At 42.3% G+C, this 9,234-nt stretch overlaps 1 long non-coding RNA gene across 1 annotated transcript; it reads right to left on the bottom strand.

The window, feature by feature from the left end:
- Positions 1–929: 929 nt before the first annotated feature.
- LOC111094921 lies at positions 930–4,373 on the bottom strand. Its single transcript, XR_005386422.1, has 3 exons — positions 4,305–4,373; positions 2,594–2,663; positions 930–986 (listed from the first exon to the last, which is right to left on the bottom strand). It is a non-coding gene; the product is annotated as an uncharacterized LOC111094921 (long non-coding RNA).
- Positions 4,374–9,234: the final 4,861 nt, after the last annotated feature.

Genomic DNA, 9,234 nt, shown 5'->3' with positions numbered 1-9,234 from the left:
TGAAGCCCAGACCCCAAGCTGTGGTTGGTGCTACATTGTTAGGCTTCTTGCCAAACAGCTTTCCTCACCTGGGAGCCTGCCATGTAACAATAAATGCATTACAACAGTAAAAAAAACTGTTATTAAGTAGTTTGAGATGAGTGGAAAAAAGATCCCATTGAATCTATACATGATAACAACATAGCAGTAACTATATATTCCACTAGTAAATAAAATTTAACTTGATAGACCCCAAAGTTAATACTTAGATGGAATTTCTACTTTCTTGAGCTACTTGAGAAACCTACTAATTTTAGACTTATTAAAAAGTCGAATATTTACAGTGCTAGAAAAAATAGTTGACTTTTAATTCTATAAAATCATGCATACTCTGTCCAAATTATGACAAATCTCACATGCATGGGAATTGATATATAGCAACATGTACATACATATTTTAGTCTACTTTCATACATTCTGATAATCACAGAAACTGAATCTGAATTGTGACAAATGCCAAATTAGGTCATTAGTATTAATGAGGTATTTAGTTCTGCATGTGTCCATGAATACCTTCATTCATACCCAACCTACACAGATACATAAGCAGGGCCCAACTGCTTATGTGTCACTGCAATGTGTTTCTGGTTTTGTGTTGTAAATGGTATCATCATAAGGTGGATTTTGTTTTTCCAAGATTATAATTGGGGGTTTGCTCCTGACAAAGGACTCATCTTCAAACAAATTATTGATATAACAAAAAATATGTCATAAAAGAAGAACTACCTCAAACTAAACCCCTTCAAAAATTAAAAATCATGAAAAAAATTAAAATAATGGGGCACCTGGGTGGCATGGTTGCTTAAGTGCCTGACTCTTGGTTTTGGCTCAGGTCATGAACTTGGGGTGGTGGGATTGAGCCTCGCCTTGGGCTCTGCATTCAGCACGGAGTCTGCTTGAAGATTCCTTCTCCCTCTGCCCCTCCCGCTTGTGCGTTCTCTGTCTCTCTAAAATAAATAAATAAATAAATAAATAAATAAATAAATAAATAAATAAATAAATAAATAAATCTTTTTAAAAAAGTAAAATAATGAACTTCATTTATTCATGCAATAAGTAGTTATGAAGGCCCTTTATGTTTTGAACATATATGCTCTCTGTGCTGTCATTTGAGCATAAGTGTTCTGTGCAACTTATATGGTTCTTTAATGTACATGCAACATAGCACACAGAAAACCCAAGTCTATCATACATTTTTATAAAATAAATAACCTAGCTATAGTACACATTAAGTGTTTAGCAAATGTATTTGCCTTCTTAAACTTTGGAAAGGATTTTTCAGGGTCATCTTGACACAAGGCTCTAAAATGCTGCCCAGGGAAACGTGCAGTAAGACTACTTTTTCCTTTTCATAAGCTTCCTTGAGCAACAAGCATGGCACCAAAACCCTTGAGCACCCAGTAAAGAGACGTTTCTTTAGGAGCTGGGCCACAGCTTTGAACACTGGAGGAACTGCTTTCACTGCGAGAAAGAATTGGGCCACTGCCAGACCCCCGCTGGGGCTCACATCTCTCAGAATCTACAGCCTGTGACGTCTTCCATTAAGTTCACTTCTCCCACAAACTGCCTCTCAGCCTTACACCTTAGAGCTCTCTGCAGCCTGGCTTTATAACCCCTACAAGGGCACAGCTTACTTAAGAATCACACCACTACCCCTACCACAAATCACTCTGCAGAGCACAGGTGAGAAAATGCACTGGGCCCACTGATGTCTGAATCCTTCAATACTGAGCAATATAAAGAACACCAACAAAACAGCAGCTCCTGCCTCCAGTGCCAAATACAGGTAAATCTGGAGAGAGCTAACAGCCTTCTATGTAGGAGAAGACTGTTAGGACTAACCGTCCTGCCAAAGTTGTGATAAGTCAAACTCACATGCTCATTCACCTCCTTGTTTTCCTCTGTCACTAGACAACATGTAAGCACCCAATCCAACTTATTTACTATGTAATCTTGGACAAGTGACTGGAACTCTGTGCTTGTCTTCTCATCTATAGGATAAAGGCTCTATTTTATGAGGTTGCTATGAGGATTAAATGAGATAATTCATACGAAGCATTGTTATTTTTTTTAAGTAAGTTCTACCCCCAGTGTGTTTCTTGAACTCACGACCTTGAGACTAAGAGTTGCATGCTCTACTGACTGAGCCAGCCAGGCACCCCTATTTTTTGTTACTATTAATTACTATATTGTTACTGCTTTCCCCATGTTTCCCTGTTTCTTCTCCCCCCACCTGACCTTTCACTTGTACCTTAACTTCCAGGTGTTTCTGCTGTGGCTTCTAGAACACCATTCCGTGATTAACAAACTCTCCTACCATCCTCCAGCTCATCCCTGAATATTCATGGATTTTCCATGAGGATAGAACTTCCCTTGCAGCTCTTTCAAGTGAAAGTGACTTATATCAATACATGCATGTACCGAAGAGTCTGGAGGTAAGACAGGCATCCTTTTCCATCCATATTACAACCTCCGGATAATTCTTCCTTTACCCTCAGGTGAAAAACCCTGATTCTTCCTCTAAGTTTCATACTATTTGGTTACACTTTGATACCTTTATTCATTCACTGAAGATCCTGGCATCGGTTCACAGTCTCTCCTCTCCACCTTAGAGTCATTCAACACTGCAAGAGAAAAAGCACATAGTTGAATAAATTGGTACCACACTGAATTTGTAGTTGCCAACCACAAGTGGACTAGCAGTATTCCTGGGGAATCCTTTCCTGCTTTCAGCCCACTCTCTTATTCTCTCCAATGATTATTTCAAAGTTTCTCCATTCTCAAAACTCTGATTCCTCAGTAGCCCCTGCAATCTTACCAAATAACTCATCCCTTAAAGAAAGAAGTATTGAGGTGCCTGGGTGGCTCAGTTGGTTAAGTGTCGTAATTTTGACTCAGGTCATCATCTCAGTGGTCATGAGATTGAGCCCCGCATCAGGCTTCAAACTCAGCATGGAGTCTGCTTGAGATTCTCTCTCTCTCTCTCTCTCTCAAAAAAAAAAAAAAAGAAATTAAAAAAGAAGACAGAGTCTGCACATGGAAAACCAATTTCCTACTACCTACAACTACCAAACTAGGAGTATGTTCACAGCCATCCTTCTACTGTTAAAACGAGAGATATCCCTGGTCCAATCCAGGCTAATTCCTCTGTCTGTGTTCCAGATCTCATTTAAATATGGGTCCTCAATAACCTTACTCAATCTATTATTACCTCTTTCCTATATATTCAACCTCTTTCTCTCTACTGGCTCCTTCCTCTCAGCTTTTTCAAATAAAATACATTATGCCCACATCTTATAATATTCAAATGACACAGAAGTACAATGACAATAATAATAGCGCTACTGAATACTTACCCTGTGCCTGGCAGTGTAGCAAGTGCTTTCACATATCAACTAATTTAATTCCCAGAGTGACTTTATGAAGTAAATGCTACTATTATTTCCATTTTACAAATGAAGAAACTGAGGAAAAAGGACGTTAAGTAACGTGTCCAAGATCAGCAATCTATGAAGTACCAGAATCTGAATTTGAACCCAGGTAGTCACAACTCTGCTCTCTAAATCACAACACTTAAAGTCCTCCTCTCCCCTGTGCTTCCCTGCCCCACTCCACGTCACCGTCCTCAGCTTTTCCTTTGTTTCCCTTCCTTCCCCATAGGTAATAACTAGTGATAGTTTTGCGTGTATCCTTCCAGAAAGTCTTTGGTATATTTACATATATATTGTACATACATGCTTCTTAAAAACATAGGTAGGATCATACTATGCATGTTATTTTGCTTTTTTCACTTTATGGGTGAAATATATCTTGGAGGTTTTATCATGTGTGGAAACAATGCTTTATGGGGGTGGAGTGGGGACTGGACAGGCCTCCAGGCAATAAATAACACTCACAATGGCGCGGAGCTGGGCCATATGCCCTGGTCTCAGGCTCTGGGAACTCTTCAGTATGGCTGGGAGTTCAGGGGGGTCAGGGGTTAGCCAAGACAGGGGCAGCAGCAGTGGGCACGGACTCAGTCTTGCCCTCGGCCAGGCGCCAGCAGGCCAGGGAAGGGGACAGGTGGCGGCGCAGTTGGTCTGGGGCCAGGGCAGAGGAGGGGCTCGCGTCCCAGGGCCTGGGTCTGGGCTCCGGCCGGAAGTCGCCCGCCTCAGCAGCCCCGCGGCTGGGGGCCTACCGAATGCGAATGCCCGAGCCACCCTCTCGGGCTCCCGCTGGCCTGAGTCGCGGCTCTCGCTTCAGGAAAGCCTCTCCCCCGTTCTCACCCGTGAGGGCGCCGGTCTCCAGGCACGTGGGCTCCGTCACCCGCAGCGGGAGGCTCCAGGGAAGCCGCCTACCGCCCGCGGCCACGCCCTTCCGGTTGCCACGGAGGCCGCCCACGACGACGCAGGCCAGGGAGACTAGCGGCTCGGGCTGGGGACGCCGCACCCCCGCAGGGCCCCTCGCCAGTACCTCGGCGTCGACGACCACGAGCGCCGGCCCGCTGCGTCCCCAGCGCGGACCGTCACGCGCTGCCCGCCCACGCTGACCAGCCGACCTCCAGTGCGCTTGGAGTCCTGCTTGAACTTCCCAATGAACCGCTGCAGGAGACGGGATCTGCTGGTTCCCGCTCTGCCGATCACCAGGGATTTGAAGACGAGGTCACCAGGCTCGACGACGTCGTGGCTGCGTGGGGCCTGCTCCTCTCCCAGTTTTTCTCTGTCAGATCATAGATGAGAGACAATTAGATAAATACAGTTCATTGCTTTCGATGGCTGTAGAACATTCCATAGTATGTACCGTAATTGATTTAAGTATTCTCCTTCTGATGGTCACTTACGAGAGGATTGAAGGATAGGATGGAGCCATAGAACTCCAGTGCTCCTCAGACCTTCCACTGGCCTCTCATCAGGGATCAGGGCCCTGTGCTCTGACACTTATCTTAACCTCAAAGTCCTCAACTGCATCAACAGGAGGTCACTGGGGACCCCATACACATCCCTGCCCCTGGCAGAAGCCAAGAACAAACTCACACTGGGGCTAAAACCTTCTGGAGGTTTTTACCCACTGTCAACAGTAGTCAAAAGAGGCCCAGGGTGGGGCAAATTTCAAGCCTCCCCAAACTTCCTCACTTCTATCTACAAGAGTCAAGTGGAAGCACCAATCACGCAGTGCTCCCTACAACCTCACCATCACTATCTACCTTGAGTCCACCAGGGATTGCTTTCATTATAACATCTATCTCCATTTATGTTAGTCCCATAAGAAGCCCCAGACTCCCTAGCCATCCCTCATCTCAGCCATTCTCATCTTTATGGCTCTGTACACCCCCCATTCTGTCCCCATCGCCCAGCCTGCTGTCTTCCCTTCTCAGTAAATAGCAATTCCACCCACTTATCTTCTTGAGTCAAAAATCATCTAAGTTGTCTCTCTCACATCCTGTATCTAGTCCATCAGCAAATACTATCACCTTTACTTTCAAAATATATCCAAAATCTGGGGAGCCTGGCTGGCTCAAGCAGTAGAATATGTACCACTTGATCTCAGGGTTGCGAGTTCAAGGTCCATGTTGCACCTAGAGCTTATACATTTATTTATATATATAAATATACATTTATCTAAAATATGATCACTTCTCACATACCTCCACCACTGTGACCTAGTCAAATTTGCTATCATCTCTCACCCTGGCTCCCAAATTAGCCTTTAAAATTGCCTCTGGCTTCCATTCCTGTGTCTGCCCCCACCTTACAGTCTACTTTTTACACAACAAATAGAGTGAACCTTTTTTTATTTTTTTAGAGTGAACCTTTTAGAACATAAGTCATAATATAGGGGCACCTTTGTGGCTCAGTCAGTTAAGCCTCTGATGTTTGGTTTTAGCTCAGGTCTTTTTTTTTTAATTTTTTAAAATGTTATTTATTTAAGAATTTTTATTTATTTATTTATTTATTTATTTATTTATTTATTTATTTATGAGAAACAGAGACAGAGAGAGAGGCAGAGACACAGGCAGAGGGAGAAGCAGGCTCCATGCAGGGGGCCCGACGTGGGACTCGATCCTGGGTCTCCAGGATCACACCCTGGGCTGAAGGCGGCGCTAAACCACTGAGCCACCTGGCTGCCCTTCTCTCGAAATTTAATTTTTTAAGATTCATCCATGTATATTTGCATGCTGCTATGGTTCATTTATTTTTATTGTATAATATTTCATTGTGCATATGAATAACACTTCAGGGCCTTTGCCCTTTGTTCCATCTAGAATGTGCTTCTCTCAGATATCCCCATGACTCCCTCCCTCACTTTATCCATGCCATTACTCAAATGCCATCTTATCCTAATACTATCTAAAATTGTGCCCCATTTTATTCTATCTGTTCTAGCCTTCTTTGCCCATAGACTTATCACTACTATGTTGAACACTCTTACTTTGTCCAGATCCACTCTATGCCTTTCCACTCTGCTCTGAGCCCTGCAACAATAGGCTTCCTTGCCCTCTGGCTTCCCCTTTGGGTTTTTCCTATAAGAGATACCCTCAAGACATAGAAGGGTGGGAGAGACTGAAGTTGTGGTATTTATTTCCCAGCTCCCTCCCTCCTGTGATTTTGTCAACAGCTGCCACACTCCTATCCAGTGAGTCTCTGCTATTACTATGTTTCTCTCCAGGTTCCGGTTAAATTCTCCCTCCTCTTGCCTCTTAATGCCAAGGTGTGGTAATGTCTCCTCATCCCTCTCCCATCTTGGCTGCTTAATCATTCCTTGTTATTTCCCTTAACTGCATTCACAATTTTGTAAATGATCTTTCATTAAACTCATCAATTCTTTTTTTTAATTCTTTTTTTTTAATTAGGTTCCATACTTGCATGGAGCCCAACATGAGGATAGAACTCACAATGCTGAAGATCAAGACCTGAGCTGAGATCAAAGAGTCAGACACTTAACTGACAAAGTCACCTAGGCACCCCTAAACTCAACAATTCTTGTGTTTGAATGTACCATCTATTTTTTGACAGTATCCTGACTGACAGGACTGCCTTACATTAATATTATTTATCCATATTTGTTTTGTTGACGGTCTGTTCTCCCACTAAAATGTAAGCTCCAAGAGGGTAGGGACTTTGTCTAAATCTCTGCTGTATTCCCAAAGTCTAGAATAGTGCTGAACTCATGATAAGCATTCAAGAACTATTTGTTAAATGAATTATTAACACATACAGTAATATATTTAAAGTGCTTAGACACAAAATATTGCTGGCACATACCTCTTTCAAAACAATGATATTTCTTTAAGCTACAAGATTGAAGTTTAAGTGGATTTTTAATTTAATAGCTATTACCAAATTTCCTCCATTCTCCAATAGAAGGAACCTGGGCTCCCCGAAGAAATGGCTGGCTCTAGGATCAGAGCAGGGAAAATATAAGATGAACCTGGGGTGTCACAAATTTTTCAAATTGTCAAAAACTAAACAAGCATACAGACAAAAAATAACCCACAATGGCAGATATGTCAAAGGGATACAGGAGCTAGCTGAGAGTTCCCAATAGCCAAAGTTGGATCAATATGAGCAATAAAATAAAATAGCATTGGATTATAATCCCAAGTATAAAATAGGTATTGATTCATTCACACTGATACAAATATGTGAATAAATAAACAAAAGGAGAGTAAACAAATCTGTACAGAATTCCAAATAATTTATGTAGGTACTCTCTCAAGCCACAGAATATAATTCTCCACTCATTAAGGGTAGGATGCACATTATGACTTCCTTAAGAAGACCAGAATTTGGAAAGAGAAAAAGAGTAGTACTGAAGAGAAGGAAACTGATACACAATACCTCAGACAGGCAATCAGGCTTCACATCATCAATGGTAAGTCATGCTGATAGCGCGACCTCTGATGAGATGTGATAAGAGTGACACTTTACTTTTGTAGTTTTCCTCCCAGAAATCCATAACCTGTCTACCTATGGGAGATGCATCAGACAAACTCAAATTGAAAGAGAATCCACAAAAAAAAGAAAGAAAGAGAATCTACAAAATATCTGACCAGACTCCTTAGAATTGTCAACAACAATCGAAACAAGGAGGGTCTAAGAAATGGTCACAGCCAAGAGGAGCTTAAGGAGATATGATAACTAGAGTGCCTAGATTTTGGCTCAGATCATGATCTCAGGGTCATGGTTTCCAGCCCTGAATCAGCTCTGCGTTTAGTGGGGAGTCTGCTCGAGGATTCTCCCTCTCCCTCTGCCCCTTCTTTTCCTGCTCACATGCATGCACCCTCTCTAAAAGAAATAAATACATTTTAAAAATAAAATAAAGTGAAGCCTCCATACTCAGCCACTTTAAAGCAACACATACAACTCACTCATACAGAGCCTTCCTATTCAAGGGACAGGCCAGTCAGGGGGACACAAGAAACTCAGGCAAGCTATATATGTTTGCTAATGATTTGTCCCTTTTTCACTACTATATATGGACAACAAAAGATTACCAAAAATATTTGGAGGGGGATCCCTGGGTGGCGCAGCGGTTTGGCGCCTGCCTTTGGCCCAGGGCGCGATCCTGGAGACCCGGGATCGAATCCCATATCAGGCTCCCGGTGCATGGAGCCTGCTTCTCCCTCTGCCTGTGTCTCTGCCCCTCTCTCTCTCTCTCTGTGACTATCATAAGTAAATAAATAAAAAAAAATTAAAAAAAAATATTTGGAGAAAATCTACAATGTAAAAGAGAAGAACCAAAATGAACAAAGAGTACAGTTGCCCCTAAGTGGTGAAGGGGGAGGGGGAGAGAAATAATATACGGAACAACAACCAAAAAAGAAATAATAAATGGAACAAAACTCCAATTTTTAGATTCTCATTTTGAGGTATATTCAGAATGCATTGAAGGCAGATTCAGAACCTCTATGAATTACTCAGGTAGGTATTAGAGCAAAATGAAAAATGAATCCCCCAAAGAGGAACACTGTGGAATATAAGAAATAGTATTAAGCAAAGAAATAGTAAAAGTTTTAGTTGTCCAAATGCTAGCATAAAAGGAGCACCATCTGAATCAGAGGAAAATATAATTTAGAGCCAAGAACATTGAAAGAGACAAAGGGACATTTCATACTGATATAAAGTACACACAGGGTGCCTGGCTGGTTCAGTCAGTGGAGCATATGACTCTTGATCTCAGGGTTGTGAGTTTGAGCCCCACATTTGGTGTAGAGAT

Source organism: Canis lupus, chromosome X (genome assembly GCF_011100685.1).
Source record: "Canis lupus familiaris isolate Mischka breed German Shepherd chromosome X, alternate assembly UU_Cfam_GSD_1.0, whole genome shotgun sequence".
NCBI lineage: Eukaryota > Metazoa > Chordata > Mammalia > Carnivora > Canidae > Canis > Canis lupus.
This window is presented reverse-complemented; position numbering and strand designations above follow the sequence as displayed.